The 18,916-nt window shown below is 40.4% G+C and overlaps 1 long non-coding RNA gene across 2 annotated transcripts in view; it reads right to left on the bottom strand.

Annotated features, from left to right (window-relative positions):
• LOC141927731 (uncharacterized) overlaps nt 1-18,916 on the bottom strand; it is a 37,743-nt gene that overhangs the window by 15,970 nt on the left and 2,857 nt on the right. Inside the window, exon 2 of one of the 2 annotated variants that reach the window (XR_012624566.1) lies at nt 4,557-4,622. The exons of the other annotated variant lie outside the window; for it this stretch is intronic. This is a non-coding gene — a long non-coding RNA (uncharacterized LOC141927731). The remainder of the gene's footprint in view (nt 1-4,556; nt 4,623-18,916) is intronic. 2 annotated transcript variants of the gene reach the window in all.

Below are 18,916 nucleotides of genomic sequence, written 5' to 3'. Positions count from 1 at the left end.
CTCATAGGGTAGGGGGTGCCGGCCCAGCTCCTCCTGATGCTCCACAAGGAGATGGCCTCGGTACAGATTTGAAAGTGCTGGCAAGTCCAACATCTATTTCAGCTTCATTGCAGAAGCTTAGTACTAAAAAGTGCAAGGTTCTGCACATGGGTCAGGGCAATCCCAAGCACAAATCCAGGCTGGGTGAGGAGTGGATTGAGAGCAGCCCTGTGGAGAAGGACTTGGGGGTATTAGTGGATGAAAAGCTGGACATGACCCAGCAATGTGCACTCACAGCCCAGAAAGCCAACCGTGTCCTGGGCTGCATCAAAAGAAGTGCAGCCAGCAGGTCGAGGGAGGGGATTCTCCCCCTCTACTCTGCTCTCGTGAGACCCCCCTCTGCAGTGCTGTGTCCAGCTCTGGAAGCACCAACATCAGAAGGACATGGACCTGCTCGAGCGGGTCCAGAGGAGGCCACAAAGATATCGGGGACCTGGAGCACCTCCCTTATGAAGACAGGCTGAGAGAGTTGGGGTTGTTCAGCCTGGAGAAGAGAAGGCTCTGGGGAGACCTTAGAGTGGCCTCCCAGTGCTTAAAGGGGGCCCGTAAGAATGATGAGGACAAACTTTTTAACAGGGCTTGTTGTAATAGGACAAGGGTAATGGTTTTAAATAAAAGAGGGTAGATTTAGACTAGATATAGGAAGAAATCGTTTACGATGAGGGTGGTGAAACACTGGAACAGGTTGCCCAGAGAGGACGGGCCTTTGAGCAACCTGATCTCGTTGAAGATGTCCCTGCTTATTGCAGGGGGGGTTGGACCAGATGACCTTTAAAGGTCCCTTCCAACCCAAACCATTCTGTGATTCTATGACTCTAGGAAAAGAAAACAAAGTCTGAACAAGAGATGCAGTCTGCAGGTAACAGCATTAACTATGTTTGACAATGGAAGTGAGAGTGAATTAAGATTTATTATTTGTTGCAAAGTATCATCTTTGTCAGTTTTTCTGCTCATAAACTGAGATTTCTATACACTGTCAACACACACCAGGGTTCTACTCTGCCTAAATACATGATCAAGACTAACGGGCAATAATAAAAGAGCTAAGCACATTTTGACAGTACAGCAGAAGCCACCCAATAGTCCTTTCTGACAGCAGTACAGTTCCCTAACTGCACAGCAGTGAATGCGGGAGGGAAATGCTCCCCCAAGCCAAAAAGAGTCAAATGAAGAGTGGGACCCATGACTCGCACTGGCCCCTTCAGCCTCAGGTCAACACCCTGTGGTTGCTCTCGAGAAACTGAGCTCAACATCCCTGTCCTTTCAACTCTTCCACTTCCCCACTGAAACTGCCAATAAATGGGCTTATTGCAGTACTGCCTGTAAATAACAACAACAACAACAGAAATCGCTCAAGAAACCCCTTCTATTTGTCTCCCAGGAAACATGTGTTCACCTGTTCTTTACACACCAGTTACGATAACACAGTAGGGTGCTTTTTTCAGCCAAGAGGTTGGATGGAGGTTCATTAGGGTGAACACTCCTTCTGTTACATAGTAACTTCTCCAGAGTTTGAAGGTCTTCTTCCTTTCCTATCTCAGTATCTTTAAAATCCTCTACAATGTACATAAGCTTGAATTCTCATACCACTAGGAAAGCATAGCTCAGGTTTAGAGAGACCTATTTAAAACGAGAGATGAATGCACCAGAAATTCTATTCTGCTGTTGAAAGGCACACTGACCTTGAGGCTTGCAATAATGTCCAGAATTAGCTTGTCAGCAGCCCAGAGATTCAATCTCAGTTTTCATGGAACTGTTCCCAGAGCAGGTAGATAATGCCCAGTCTTCAAAGTAACTATGTCTCAAGTTTATCAAACAAGTAGAAAAAAAAATGACACACCAAAGGGCCTATTCACTAAACAGTGGCTTACATGAATCAGCCAAGCATGTGAAGATCTATTTTTCTTTCTTGGGTGACAGAAACATTGCACTACAAAGGCCAAGAATACAACTTGCAAGTAGATTAGGTGGGTTCAGCATGGACAGAATGAATTATTTCAGACCAATCACAAATCTACTTTGAACATCAGAGTTTAGAATTTGAATCAAGCATTAAGTTCAGATTTGATTAGCAGAGACCAAGAAAAGGGAAACTAGAAAAAAAGAAAAAAGCTAATGAAAAATGTACACAGTCTCAGCAGCTCAAGAAAAGCAAATTCCCTTAAGCCAGTGTAACACATGCTGGACATTCCTAATCCATGAATGAAAAACTAGATGCTTCAGGATTTATTTAAACAAAATTCAAACTCCCTTGAAGAAACAAAAAACTACAGCATAGGCTTGACCTACATGAAACAGGCATAAGGCCCCATAGTTTGGTGGGTCTGTAAAAACAGCACAAAACCCCCTAAAAGTTCTCCAGTGCAAAGAAGACTCTGTCTACACTTCAGCTGAATCCTGGATGTATTTGGAGCACAGAATGAGTAATAGCCATCATCTCAAGTAGGGGTAGCTAAACTTAGTATCTGTATTCCTGAAACAAGCAATAAGGGCAAGTCCTGACCCCTACCAAAGCTGCTTCTGTCCACAGAGTAATGGATCTTCCAAATCTGTGTGTGATTGTATGCAGATTGCTGATGCTTTGCCCACACACAAGATTCCTTTATTGCTAAGTCTTTAGCAAAAGGTTCTATACTTATGTTCCAAGGTGAATTTATGCCTCAATCCTCACAGCTTTTGCTACATACATTTTATTCCCTGAATCCACTGTAGATCACCACACAGGCTTGATACACTAGACACAGTTTTCAAGTAACTTACTGCTTCTAAACTCTTCACGATGAATACTGTAATCCTCACATAATTTCGTTTCTTTCAAAGCATCACGCAAGATAGTTTTCAGCCCTTGGTCCCACTCCTAGACTTATCAGTCTGCCAATCCCAGAGGCTCCTGCCTCTTCTCTTCCTCTTCTTAGCTGTCCAGCATGTACAGGGTCTTGGAGAAGATCAGCTCCTTGTCCCATGGCTGAGACCGCAGTAGCAGCTCTTTGCAAGCAGATGGAGATGCCGCAAAGCAATCCCCCCTCAGTCCACAAAGGATGCATGGCTGAACTCACAACACAAGCACACAGGGCCAAAAAAAGGCCAGACCCTCCCCCACACTTCCCAAGATCATAAAGAAAAGGTTAGATGAATGCTCTGGCCTCAGCAACTTTTTTTTCCTTTTGAGACAGGCCTTGTACTTTGACAGTGTCTGATCAAAATCCTTTTGCACTTTTAGGTTTAGGGAACAGGAGAGATTATGAGGGGGTTACACTTCCTCTCTGCCAGGGATGAGGGAGTACGTCTGTACTGAGAGGTAAAGCTTTGATGTTAAGCGACACGCAAGTGTTTGCCATAGCCTCTGAGCCTGACACTAAGCTAACCAAAGTAATCCACTGAAATCAATTACATCACATCAGTGTAAAATCAGAGCAAGTGAAAAATGAAGTCCAGGGGCTCTTCAGCTTTACCGAAGAGATTTGACAGCAGTGTAGAGACATTTCTGGCTCAATGTCTTCTTTGCACGTGTAACTCATTTTGGTGACAAGTCAACTAGGAGGAAATAAACAGTAAAAGAAAGCAAGAAATCTGTGAAGGCATGATGGGAACATGTCATAACATTTTGGTTAACAAAGGTAAGGGAGAAGGTAAAAGGCACAAAGTATCTGGTGACAGCAACCTGGAATAGCTCCATTAATCTCAAGTGATGGAGCAGGTGGCCAAAACCTCCCATTTCAGGGCCAAAATCCTGTTGGTGAGCATACAGAGGTCCAGTATCAAATATGGCTCCATTTCAGCCCTGAACCTTCAAATATTATCCTAGTTCAATCCAGATCTAGACACTGCATCCCTCAACACATCTTACTTGACAAACAGAAAGTACTTTTTGCTAAGAATGCACCAATACTCTGATAGAAGTTACCACATGCAAAGTAATGAGACACTGTGTAATACATACCAGGTAGATGATGCTTGCCCTAATATGTTGGCAGTGTGAAGACCAAGACAGAGAAGACAGACAAGGAAGACAGAGGGAGAAGCTGACATTATTTTAACTTACTGCACCTTACTGATTCCGAGTGTGGTCAAAGATGTGAATTTAAAGAAGGTTTCTGGACAAGAGAAGTGATGGTTTAGGAAAGTACAATGAGAAAGAGGACTAGCATTAAGATAGGAATGGGAGGACAACAGCCTATTATACAGGAGCTGGGCAAGAGGAGAATGCAGAAGAGATCTCACAGGAGACAGCACAGGAAGAAAATCAAGAGCTTAATGCATGTTAACCACTTACTCAAATATAGTTTTGTCCTCAGTCTCTCAAGGACTAACTTCTTTTTCTAAAGCTTAACAGCATTTAAATCATAGAAGAAATAACACAAGGAAATATATGTATGTTTTCATCTAGATTGAACCCTCTAAGATCAGTGAAGGTACAGTAGAGAAGAAACAAATGATCTTGCAGTTACATTAACATCAGATTACATAGGGGAAAAAAACCCACTTTCCTTTATAATTCAAAAACTTGGAAAACTTACTTGCTTTTAGAGTTGGGTTATGCTGTTTCCTGCTGTTCCCATTTGGCATAATTAGAAATACCATTACTGCAGAAAAAGAAAAAACACACAACACAATTAACACTAGCAAATACCAATGCAAAAAAAAGCAGAAAAACAGATCAGGTTAAAACTGCAGCCTGGATGCATTTGTTTCTATCCATAATAATGATTACTATTATGGTAACACCCTGTATTGAGGATATAAAAACAAAATCCTCTCCCAAGAAATGACTCAACATCTTCACTCTCAACTATCTGTGAGATTCCTTGGAAAGAATTTGAGATCCTTAATGCACAACTCTATTTCATCCCAAAAAGCTGTTGGACTTTGCAGAGCTGCAGGGGAGTGCTTCATCACAAACTCACACTGTCACTACACCTCACAATAGCCACTACAGGTTTGTAGCAGAGAAAACACCTCACTGTTTCAGGTTAGGCTCCCAATATTTCTCAGCATCTTCACTGAGAATGACACAGACAGAAATTTCAGAACATTAAAAGACAAGTCAAATGAACCGTGGTTCTGAGCCAACACCCACTGCACTCTATTGGAAAGCTCTGCATTAACTTTCTTCTCTTCATGGTTCATCTTTTTACACTCTTTTGCAGGATTATCTAGAAATACGGAGATACAGGACATAAGTGCTACCCTGTTTCATCACTCACTCTTTCATTTTATATAACTTCAGTTATACTAACCAGAGCTTTTGTCTTATACACATGTTGCAAGAAAGAGTAGTTTAGAAAAGACTATAGCACCATCTTTTAGCTCAATTAACTGTCTATAAAATAGAAAGCCCACAACTCATTCCTTTTAAGCAGAAGTTTTGCTCTTTATAGCAGAGAAAGTCTACTGTCTTCCCCGTTCAGCCTTCAGATACCATCTTAACTCACATCTGCCACTGAGTCTTCAGGTAAAGAATCAGAGAGAAATACACAAATGCAGTAGAACCTGACCTCTGCTACACTAAGACCAAGAACCCCTTCCTGCTTAAAGTAATTCTTCTGAGCTTTTGAAAAGATACACAAAACGCCGCAAAATCTGCTGCAGCAGTCATTCAGAATAGTGCCTATGTTCCAAATGCAGTTCCTGAGATCTATCCCTAGAAACAAAAGAGTTTTTCTTAGGCTTGGCAGGTCTACCAACATTTTATTTGCACAGACCTGGGGTTCAGACCATGGATCGAATCATGCCCAAATGGCCTCCCTCACTTGACATTTGCTTCATTTAGTGCATGGCACCTACTACCCCACTGGAGAAATCAAACTGAAAACAGCATTTGGCCATAAAGTAAAACGTTCAGGAGCTGAACAGATTATGCTGCATAGGCACAGAGTGAATAGCTGAAAGGCTTTCTAGCCTGAAAGTTTTCAGATGAGGTAGGTAGTTCAAAGGAATGTGCAGTAGCTATTGAACCTGCCCTATACCTAGCCAGGACACAAGTCCAAACTTTGGCAGAAATCTGAAAGGAGATGGTGCAAGGGAAACACAGCACATGCAAGAGTTTTCCTTTGTAAAAGTTCGGGGGGAGTTTGTAAGCACAGCAGAAAACACAGGAGCACAAACTATTTTTGAGAGCAGCATTATGCTGGCAAACATCACATGAGGAAGGAGAGGACATGAAGGCACTGAGCAGGAAATTGGATTGGGGGAAGAAAACTGAATTTAGGGAAAAATGGGGAGATAAATGGGTAGACAGTGGAATTTGAGGGAAGAAAAAGTGAGAGAAGAATGAAAAAACATTGCACAATGAGTATTAGGAGCTTCCTCTACCCTTCTTCCATACGAGTTGAGGGGTGTAAATGTCTTTCTCCAAATAAGACAGCTTCTGAGGAGATCGTGGCTGGAATCAGTGCATGAAAAAACCCCAGCCACTGTGGATTTTTGTATCTTTTCCCATCCTTACTTTTGGGCCAGGGCATTGGTGTGGTCTTTGAATTTAAGCTCAGGAAAACATGTAAATATGTAATACACAAGCCAGGCATCCATGTGATTTAGCAGATAAATACTTTTTCCTTATTTTAGGAAGCATTTTAGATGCTAACATAAAACAAACAGCAAATTAATAGACCTTCTGAACTTGCCTCAGATATATCAGATCTGTCAGCTGAGTACTCAGCTGAAATTTACTTTCCAGGTAGGTTCTTATCTGTCAGACTGATAGTTCCAGCACCCAGAGAAGCCATTACTGTCTTGAGTAAAAAATTAGTCTATAGCTTAATTTCAAGGTAGAAAGTTGTATTCGTTCCTTTCAGTATACCATCTTCAGTGTGGAAATATACTTAGAAGGACACAAATTCAAAACAAAACCGATTCCCCAAAACTACCCAAGAAGAAATTATGTCTAATATTAATTTGTTCAAGAAAGATGTCATTTGGCTTCAAGGCCTCAGAGCAAGCATACAGCTGAAGGCACAAGCACAGCATATCATGTGCTCCACAAACAGCATTCCCGTATCCCTCTCATTACAGTACCCAGGACACCTACTGCTCAAAACTGTCTTATGCACTTAGTCTCTTCAAGCATATCATTCCTTGAAGGTGGACAATAATTCACATTTTAGCCTACATTGACTTCAGTGACTTTCCATCAGGCAGGTATCTATCTTCCCAGGTTTGATACGAATTTTAAGTATCCTGATGTTAAGGGTGTTCAAGTATTGCTTGCTCTTGAAATACTCAAAGAAAAAAAAAAGTCAAAGAAAAAACATCAGAGGCAGTCATGCTTTTATCCATTCCTGAATTTTTTTACTTGAATACATAGGCCAAATTCTGCAAAACATCTTTATGGCCATCTCTTCAAATTACAGAACCCTATGTCAGCTGCAGCAATCGAAAACGCAACGGAGAATAGAGTTGTTTTAAGGCCAGCCAAGTTGATATTTCATGTAATCTTTCACAGTGATGAGATCATATTCTACTACCAAGCTAATACTGTAATCGAGATAAGTCTCTGTTTCAGACAGGCCATGACTGACACATTCCTTCCTTCTGCCTTAAAGGCACAATCCTGCTTCTACAGCAATCAAGTGTCCAATGTTTTTCTATCATTTCTTCAGCTTTTAGGTAAATAAATACTTATTTTTCCATATAAAAATAGAATGAGCTAATTTAATGAATAAAATTATCTTGAAATCCCAGGTCAGATTTTAACATGTGTAAATTTAGCTAATTGCCACAGTGGCCCACACTCCACTTAACTCTGCACATATTGCTGCCTCAACATACAGAAAAGGCTTTTTAAGTGCAGGCTACCTTACTGCCTTCTGGATGAGGCTCTTCTCAGGCACCCTCAAAGAACTTGCACTGCAGATCTTTGCACCTTATTTGTGACTGCTCTAGCCAGGTTCACCCAAGCTACTTAGTTGTCAATGTGCAAAAAGGCAAATGTGTTTGTAATTAACAGAGTCCTTAGTTTACTGTATATAAATCAGGAAAAGGGAACGATACTGTTAAATGAAGACAGCTATCAAAGGAATTATTTTGCTTCCAATTAGCTTCATAAGGAAAAAGGCTTTTCAATGACTGGTTTCCGCTGGATCTAACTAGATGCTCTCATTTGTTTTGCAGGGGTCCAAAGATTAGCCCTTCATTAGGGCAAAGTTAAGTGAAATGGCTAATTTAAAACTCATTCCCCTACTTCATAGATTTTTGTCTTCCTTTTAACTGAGATGATTTGCTGGTAGGTCATTTATCTTCTCTGACAGATGCTGCTGTTTAGCTTCTGATCACTTTGTAAAGTGTGCACACACTCAAAACCAGAAGATTTCAAGGAAATTTTGTGACACGGAAACAAGAAAAAATGGCAGTTTCATAATGGTGTTGATTTTTCCAAGACATTATCCTGCTACAATAATTAGATAGCTATATTCTGTTTGTTACAGACTCTTCCTTCATTTTACTTTTTTTTCCTGTCTGTTTTATATTTCAGACATAACACTTGTAACTAAGCAATCACTCAGATCAAACAGGCATAGTCAGTATTAGACAAGGTAGACAGACTTCCAAAAAGCTCCTAAGAAGCACTCTGGAAACTCGCACAGGTAGACTTGACACACAACCTTCCTTTCAAAAAAGTATTAAATAAAAGCATCGCTAAAAGTACCCTTTTTAAGGACAAGTACAAAACAGTAACTCTCACCATTTGTGGCCCTTAATATAATCTTTTGTTACTTGAGAGAGCATTTCTTGTGCAAACTATGTTTCAGAAGACTTCAATAACAAAGAAAGCAACTATTTCCACAACCATCTATGAAGAAAGAGAAATGCTACCCTGTCCTAATTAACTTCTACTAGAAGAATTACTTCCACCCTCTCAGACTTGCCCCATCTCATGGCAGTTTCTAATTCACTTCCTGGCTCAAATGGCTAAAGCCTAGGTGCTTTGGTAAACCACTCCTTCATTAACCCTACAGAGGCAGTAGCAACACACGGGCAGTTAGAAGATCCTTCTTCAGGATGTAAAGTTCTCGGGCATCATTCTAGGTAAACCATGCTGCTATTCACTGCATTAATGAACACAGCCAGTGTTATTCACTTGCTCTCACTACACAATATGGCCCTTAATAGCATACGATCACACGCTACCTCTCTTCTCTGAACTGCGGTACCGAGAGGGTCTCCCTTACCCAAAGGAAAGCTGAGTAGAAACATGCTGATGTTGTTTTGCAGCCCTGTGCTATTTGATTAAATCCCCATTTCACAGAATCACATTTGTTGTGTTCTTTTGCCACCCCTTTTCTCAAGGCTGTATCTATCACACAGCTGTTCCACATTGAGTTGGGGAATTCATTTGGAGACTCAGGAAAGCAATAGCTTGGCAATTCCAGCACTGCAAAGGCAAAGCTGAAATGCCTTTATGCAGCACCTGCTGAGGGGACCTTTTACTGCTTTCATAATATGGAACAGGAGTTTGGCCCCAAGGGGAGGATCTCACTATACACATGCAAAACCCCAGGTTCTGCCTCATTATAGTTATTGGCCTACCAATTAACTTGCTTCCTGTGAGAGCTGGGAGGAAGGCATTTTGTTCATTGAGATATTCAGGCTCTACAATTTGTGAAGTTTTTTACTTTAAGGACTGTGTATGTCCCTACTTGGCGTTTCTCACTAGCCATTCAAAACACCTTTCCCAGGCCAGATGCTATACAAAGCATCACACCCCACTTTTTACAGATGGGTAAACTGAGGCACAGGATAGGACATCTTACCATGGTATTGTGGCGCGTTCCTAACCCAGCCCAGTTCTCAAGACTCCAGGCACTGTGTGCAATCTGCCTCCACACAGCTTCTCTGATTGCCTGGGTATCAGATAACTATTTGTACATGGTTTTAATAAGGAGCGTCAGAAATACTCATTCCTGGAAATGTTCTGTGTTTGAGAATATATCTGGGATGCCCAATCCTCTGTGAGTTTAATCTAGGTCATTTAAAATGTCTTTCTGGCACATGATTCGGAGTCATCTATTGGCAATACCATCTGCAACAATAAGATATTCCATTTGTAATGACTGTAAGAGTGGAAAAAAAAACATTAACAAACATAAAAATGCCTGAAATAGAAGTTCTCCTCTAAATAAGCTTGCAGACTATTTAATATAAGCAGCACCTATGATGTAGCACATACCTACAAAGTGTTAAACTGTGCTACTGTAGTAAAACTGTCAGCCTTGATTATTTAAAAGGTGTCTACCTGTAGGCTTCGCTTTCGTTCACTGTTGTTATTAGTACATCCCACATGTCTGATCAGACCGGCCAATGCTCCACTCTGTTCATATTACACTTGGCCCCTGCTCCTGATTTATCAGCCACAGAGACAAAAGTTTGGCTTATCCTTTCTGAACAACAAAGTTTTATTCTTGACGGCACCCCTCTGCAGTCAAATAAAACGCATGTACGCATTTCTCAACAAATCCACACTAATGCCATAAACATGCATCAGTGTTGCAGCCAAGACAATGACTGCTTGTTGTGATAAAAGATGGGTATCACGCAAGTGTTGCAGTTGATTTTAACATATAATAGAGTTGACATTGCATGAGCCAGAGTTTCCAAGCTCACTTGTTCCTTCCTGCCCACCACTTTTCTTCAAGTTTTTTCAGCTCTGTCTGCAGGCTCCATCTCATTCCCCACATCTGCAGCTCACATTTGAACTCAAGTCTAGCCCGTATTCATTCCATGCATCACTGAAAACAGGAATACTATCTAGTCAATCTCTACACCAGAGTTAAACAATTTATACTGCCTTCACACCATGACAGAAAGAATGTTTATGCAATCTTTGTGTTTCTATTAAACATTAACATGGGCTAGATTCTAAGCTCGTTGTCCCTGGTGGACGTGGGGAGTAAAATACTTTTCTTTGATGGAATTACTCCAGAATCTGTCCTGTCACAACCACTACAATGATTTCAAAGTTTAAGGGGAGCTTTGCCTGACTCAGCAGCTTTTAGCAAGAGCTTTTTTAAACCAAAATATGCTTTAAAATAAATACGGTCTAGATTATCTTTGATGTGAACCTATAGCTGAGATTTGTATTGCCTACCAGATTAATTAGACTAGCCAAAATTTTTAATACCATTTTGCATGCCTCGGAGAGACAGAAAGATAAAGATTTAATTTTCTATGAATGGGCCATTACTAACTGTGAAATTGCTTGCTGTTATCTACAGCAAAGCTCTTTGTGGTCTAGCTGTATTTGTTCTGCATAATGAACAGAATGCCAGTGGTTTCCATCTACATACAGCTCTTCACTCAGGGCACTTTACAGATACGGCTGACTACCTTTACTAGTTAAAAATGGAGTTACCAGAGGCAAAGAAGATTTAGTGGTCAAAAACCAAGTCTGTGGCAGAGTCAAGAATAGAACTTAGAGCTTCTAAACTATTCCCAAAGGCCTGTTTTAACCACTACACAGCACCGTGCTAGCAGGGTGCAACCACAGGTCGAGTTCTGCGCCAAAGGGAGAAGCTGTCTACAGTGTTGTCGGCTCCACTGTAGCTGTGTGTGCATACGCACTGTCAAGCATGTGCCGAGCATGCATGTTTCCTTCCCATCCCCCAAACCTTTACGGAGCTTTTCTTATGTGTCACAAGAGAATAAATGCCTGAGACATTATCTGCCCATTCCAAGAGTTCAGAGAATGTGTATGACATCATGGGCATGACTCCCCCACTAATCACATTATATGCTGTTTAACTTTACACTGCTAAGCTTTGTCTGATAACATTGTAAATACCATTTTATTGTAAATTAGATTATACAAACCTCCTCAGAGTTTAGGTCAGTTCTTGTGTGAGGTCCTTGTTCCCCCTCCTCTCTACTACCCCAAATTGAATCTTTTTGGTGTCTAAGCCAGGGCATTTCTACAGAAGGAAGCACAGGAAGAAAAGGCGGCTAAGCCATTATCTGTTTCTAAGTCAGCACTGCAGATTGCAGTAAGTGGACAGAAGACTCCATACATCTGTTCTTTTTCTCTTTCTTCCCTTGGAATAAAATCAATAGGTTTTGGTTTTCTCATGAAGCTGGCTGGATTTCATTACAATCTTCCTGTGAGGTAGCACATACTTGAGACCTATCATTTCCTTCTATCAAGTCTAAGCTGAGTTATTCCAGTTGGTAGCCACCATGTTCTTATCCTGGCCTTAAGGTTTCTGATTTGTTTACAAAGAAAGCTGCAGAAGTGTTATTTTATTTTCTTTTTTGCATTTGATTCTGTTTTCTCTAATGAAAGAACTAGACTCCAGGTACATTAAACCATAGCCCCAGCATCAGCAAGACCTTCAAAGTGATTGACACACTGATGCTTTCCCGTTTCTGAAAGGGATATTTTAATTTTCACATTTTGACACATTTATTGCTGAGGGAGATATCTGAGAAGTTTCTAAACTTCTAGAAAACCTCAGCAACAGGATTTCCCAACATTTTTAGACAACCGCATGATAAGATGCTCCTCATCTTTCTTCCCTAATTTTATCGAGGCCATAAATATCCCATGCTATTAAAGCAGAGGTTTGAGAATCCAGACTCCTGAGGTCTCAGCTCAGCTACGCTCAGCTCTCTATTTCTTTCCTCACTACAGTCAACACCAGCTCTTAATGTCAACCTGAATTCTGCTTCCCATCCACAGGCAAAACTCTGAGGCTGGAGATGCTTCAGACAGAGCTATATCACCCAGGACCAGAACTACCAGCTCTCAACACCAAAACAAGACTTTGATTTTTGATGTTGGAACCACTTCTCAGGAAGGATGAAGACCAAGCCTTTGTGCCTTCCCCACCTCCCATACTTAGGACAGATAAAACCTATCACAATTCACTGAGAGAGAAAACATAAACCAGGGTCATCCTTCCTCAGCACAAAGAACCACCTGATGTAGTTTTCTTTCACCTATAGGATCCCAGGACAAAAAAGGCTTTGCAGCCAGATCACTCAGTGCTTATTGCTCAGGGCCCTACACTTCCTTAGGGTAACTTTCTTGCAAGACATGGTATTAAGGAATGCTAGTAGCTCACAGAGGGAATGCAACACAATCCAGGTGACTACTGAGACTAAAGCACAGCTAACACAAGTGCTAGTGAGGCACCAGGTAAGTGCTCTGAAGACAGATTCTCATGTCCTTGAGCAAACCACCTGCCTTTCGCATTCCTACATGTTCCCCTCTGGAGAAAGCTAACAGAAATGCTATACAAACACAGCAAAGGATGCTGTAAAATAAACATTTTGAGATCTTACATGAAACTCAATCTACCTGAACTGTGATTACTATATACTGCATTTGTGTAAGGTTAATGCTATAGAAACTGTATTCTGTTGATTCCCGATTTCTCATGACAGATTTTAATGAAACTCATGTTAGGAAGCTCAAGTAGCTGTCCTGAAAGCAAACACATCTCATCCTGAAGGAGGTCAATGCACATTTCAGTAGGTGCCAATCAGATGCAAGCAAGACTGTGCTCTCCTGAGTATGTCCTCCCTACTTTGGCTGCTTGCAGAACTCATTGAAAATACGCCTTTACAGTGGTTTTCACAAACAGTTAGTTCCTCTCTCTGCAGAGATACAGTGACGAAACAACATGACTTTTAGGGCAGGCAGTTGTTTGATCAGGGAATTCTCATACAATTAACATTTACCTAGTCAAGTTTGCAAAGTATCTGGCTGCTTTCTTGACAACAGGAGAATAATGCTATATTTTAATTAACTAATTCATCAGAGAAAAGAACAAACCTAGTAAGATATAAAGAATTTATATACAGAAAAGAATAATTACAGAATAATTAGTAAATCAGGTTATTTACATTTTTAAACATTTTAATGTGTTTCCTTATAAGCATACTGTACAAATTAACCCAGTACTATATAAATGAACTTGAGTAATGCTACTCACATGAACCATTAGCAGTTAAACTGAAAAGCTTTTTAGTGTAATTAGGAAAAGGGGATTTTATTTATTTTATTTTTCCCTTTTCTGTCCCTCTGTCCTTTATTTTAGTATGTCCCATCTAATCACCTACTTCTAGAGTAACTTTGAGCTCAGACTTCCTAACTCTACCTCACACACCAATATATTTCAGTGTTAGTTCTCCAGTGGGAGAACCAGTGTCATTACCCTTAAAGAGAGATACAGAGAAGTTCAGCTTCAGCTACTGGGCCAAAAATCCCAATGCAACTTGACCACAGAAAAATACAGAACTCTGTTCCAATGCACAGATCTGTGCCTCAGTCTGAACAGCTCACAGTACCAAGAGTTGACTGAGATATGTAAAAAATGGTCCCAGGTGATAAGGCGATAGCAAGAAAGCTCAATGAATCTTTGTACTTATGTTTAATCCAGAAACCTACAGCCTTTTTGCAAGGAGAATTAATTTAAGGCATCAGCATGGATGAAAATAACAAAATGATATGAGGATTAATTGATAATCCCCACAGGTACCACATGGAAATTGCCAGACTATTAACTATGGTATGAAATCTAGCTCATAAACGAGCCTTACTGCAAGAAGAATGAAAGTGAGAATAAATGACATAACTGGTGAAAAGATCATAAGCAAGAGAAATAGATGTTCAACATCAGTGATGTAGGGAGCTCCCCGGTCGCCTCTGAACAGGCTCTGTGATGTGACCACTGCTGTTTCACATTCCATATATGATCTGGAAATGCTGTAGGTAGGTGGCTGATGATACAAAGCCATTCCCAAAAATGAAACCTAAAATTTATTCAGTGAGTGGGTGTTAAAATAGTAAATTTAATTCAAAGTTCATAAATGAAAAATAACATATGAGGAAAAAGCCATTCTCACTGTGCTTTAAATCAGCTATCATCAGTCACGAAAGAAATCCTGGGGAAGTGGATAGTTCTCTGAAGATCAGCATGGTGTCAGCAGTTGGGAAAAACCATCCTGTTAGGATTTTTTAGGAGAAGAATAAGAATAAAGCAGAAAATGCCATTATTCCTCTGTATAAATCCATAGTATACCCATCTCTTCAATACTCAGCGCAGTTCCAGGAACTGTGGAAATACAAAGCTACAGAAAGGGCAAGAACCAAAGCTGCGCAAGAGATGTTGGAAAGCCTTAGCATAAGGAAAACTTAAGCAAGCTAGAGCCTTTCAACCTGGAAAACAAGGAGAATAACAATTAACTTCCAGACAAGGTAAACAGCAACGATTATTTTAAAGTAGTCTTACCAGAGAACACAGGGCACCAACTCAAACTGGCAGGCAGCAAGTGGGTTCAAAAGCAAACAAAAGGAAGTTCATTTTCACACAATACCTAATGATGTTGTGGAACTCATTGCCACGGGATGTTATGGCAGCCAAAAATACAAGTGGGTTTCAAAAAAAATGATTAGACAATTTTATGGAAAAAGGTCCATCAAGGAGTATCAAAAACAATGATACAGCTGCAGCCTCCAGCTCAGGAAGGTCTCTAAACCAGAAACCACTGGAAGCTGGGCGGGTTTACCAAAGGAAGTATCACTCTATACTCACCCTGTTTTCCATACACAAGTTATTAGCCATTATCAAGAGGCAGGATATGGGGCTAGACAGACCTTTGCTGTGACTCTTTTTTATATTTGACCAATACTAACTGATGCAGATCTAAACACATACCCCTCCATTGTCACAGATAATTCTGTAAAAGGCTGCTATAGTTAAAAGGCACACACTTAGAAGAGTATATAATAAATGACAGTATTTTTTTATTTGAGTAGGACTAGAACTGGCTTTTCTGTTTCCTTAGGTATGTTCTGAGTCTATGCTTTCCAGAGAGGAGTTATGATGTTATCCTCCTTTTTATTACCTAACTACAGCAAAAGAGACAAATCCAGTAGAAAGAACTAGCTCAATTTCAGCTGTAAGCCACATCCTGGTGACTGAGAGCTTCTTAGCTTAAGAAACTCTGGAGAACTACTGAAGTAACTGCCCATCAAGTTTGTTGAATACAGCCATAACACCCAGGTGCTTTAAAACACAGCTTAAAACTTCCAGTCATGCTCTAGGTCTAGGATAGAATTTGAAGTCATGGTAAGTGAAACAGTCCTTTAAGATCTTGTTCCCTTACAGACTCCAGCATCCTGAACATGCTTTGCAACTTGAATGGCCTCCTTATCTTCTCCTTCTCCATCAGTGAAAACGGAGAAGGAAGTGACTCACTGCTAACTCGGCATCCCACCACCCCTTAGCAGCTACAAGCCTATGAACCAGATGATATGAACCAGATGACAATCCTTGCTATAACAGACTACTTACCACCCTTTTCTTAATTCTTTCTCAAACTATGGTTGGAAAAAAAAAAAAAAAAAAAGACAACGACAATGAAGGGATTTTACTGGGATACTCTTATTCTAACTTGTGTTGTGCCCCTTGGTTCAACAGCTGGGAAGGAAATGCTGCTGTCTTGGCATGAAATTACAGCATAAACTACAACACAAAAGGTACATGCAAGATACAAACACTGTGGAGAGAAAAATTGTGTGTCAGTCAGTAGCCACATGGCAAGTTGCATTGGAGTGTAATATGCTGAGGGGTAGAATTACACAGGTATTTCTGGTACACTTGGCCAAATACTAAAGGCCTAATGACTCAGTAGTCCTGTAATTCTAGCCCAAATCCCAAGAAAAAAAGTTACAAATGGAGATGACTGCATTATGCACCACTTTACCCCAATAAAGAAGCCTTCCCCACTCTTCATTCAGCATCTTTCCCATTCCTCATTCAGCATCTAGTACTTGGAAATGTATTAGCGTGAATCATTTGAATCAGGACTCAAACCTGTGCTTAGGCCATGCCAAGGAAAGGTGTAATTTTTTGGTAAGAATAAGTACCTGCAATTTTCAAATGGGACACAACCAAGGCAAAACTGCATACATGAGGGTCAACAAAGCTCTGATGTTTGTTTGCACGTGCTTGTCCATAACTTGTTCCCCTAAGGACTACAGATCTTAGTTACAGCAATTCTCTCCAAACGGGGGCTCCTGTGAGTCAGAGGTGAGCCAGAACTTCCTACTTGTTAATCCACACTGGGATTACTAAAACCAGCAGATCCACGTTTTGACACCAAAATAAACATTAACTGGAAAAGGTGGGTACTTCCTCTTTAGAAGACCACATCATTTATTTAAGCACCTGATCCCAAGACCCAGTTAGGCAAGTCTGGAGCTTTATCCTTAGACCCTTTCCTTCATTCTGCCACCAATTCTAAAGCTGCCACAAAAATATATACATACTTCTATACACTGACTGAAATTCTGTTGCCTCATTCATGTTGCCTTCCACTAGAAATCCTTCCACAAGAGAGAGCAGTTGAAATTCCTCAGGTCAAGGACTCTGGTTTGTTACCCACTTCTTAACACAGTATCCAGCACAAACAGGGTCTGGGGCCTGGAAGTAGTACTATAAAAGATAATAATAATACTAGTTGAAGTAAAAACAATCAAAGACAAAAACCAATAAACGATCCTCTGCTCCCCTTAAGAAAATTTGTTTATTCACCCCCTCACAAAGGAGGTTGCCCTATTTATCTGCCGGGAAACCTCAGACATTCTTGCATGTGCGGCACAGATGGTCACCACACAACAAAAGGCAGAAGAGCTCCTCGTGCCTGCACGGTGGACGTGTCTGGTGTCTGGATATACAGAAGCCTGATCAGGGCTACTGCTCCAGCAAGGCTGCTATGCATCCAAAATCCCAAACAAATACAGAAAGCCATCAATATCCCTCGAACAACATCTCTTAGTGGAAAAAGAGACTGTCTGGGAAAAAGGAAATGCATAGAGACCTTGGTTGTGAGTCTTAATTCATTAGTGTACATAAACTGCTTTGAGATCCTGAGGTGGGAAGTGCTAAGGAAGAAGAAATATTATTTATTAAAGCTCAAGGCTGTGTTGTTTCTTTATCCTCAGATATTCTTCATGTCTGATTTTTCATTCATGGCCATTACTACTCCAAATTTTTTTCAGCTGTCTTGATCTTTTCTTTACCAAATGGAATTGCCCCAGGCAGAGGATATGCAGTATCTAGATTTGCTCATTGCATTTATCTTACTCTTTTCTAATTAATTTACTGCTTTGACCCTAGTCCTGCTCTTCCTTTGATTTTATAGTCAGACATCAAATGTGGCTGGTCTCCATGAATTGTAATTATTTTGTAAATAAACGCCATCAATATTTTTACTACCTTGCTGAACATACACTTCTACAGTGTATGGGAAGGGGTCTGCAAGGTCCATTTTAGCAAACTGGGTATAAATGCTGCTAATTCTTCTGTAAACTGAAAGGCAGAGCAGTTTGGCAGTAACCATTTCAGTTCCCAAGGTAGACAATACAAGCTGTAATCAAAGAATAAACCTGGGGGAATTGCATGAACGGAAACAAAGCAGAACAGAAAATTAATTCTGTAACACATTATGGTCTGTGACACAAATTGTGTACAAGTTCCTGTCCTCCTTTAAGAAATTACTGAGTGCAGAACTGTATTCTATGTAATACATGAAAAACATCACTAAACACATTTCTTCTTTTGAAGGAGTTATTCCAGCTTTCAGTATTTAAAATACATGCCTTTTTTTCTTCTAACAATACAGGTTACAAATCTCTCTGCTTTTTCCTCAGCTTAGTAAAAACATAAATAAACCAGGAAATTAAAGACAAAAAAAAAAAAAAAAGAGAAAGCTACCTTTTTCACATCCTGTTGTGCCTAAATAGAACATGTTGTACCAGCCTGTACAAGTTCTCAATAAAATGTATCGCGGACACTTCAAAAGCTGACCATAATCATAACTGTTAAGTGAGGAATGTCAGCTCGGACAGGGGATTTTGCTGCTTTTGTTATACATTAGT

The sequence above is a fragment of the Strix aluco genome, chromosome 10, assembly GCF_031877795.1.
Source record: "Strix aluco isolate bStrAlu1 chromosome 10, bStrAlu1.hap1, whole genome shotgun sequence".
Classification (NCBI taxonomy): domain Eukaryota; kingdom Metazoa; phylum Chordata; class Aves; order Strigiformes; family Strigidae; genus Strix; species Strix aluco.
Note: the sequence above shows the minus strand (reverse complement) of the source record. Positions and strands in the feature narration are given on the sequence as shown.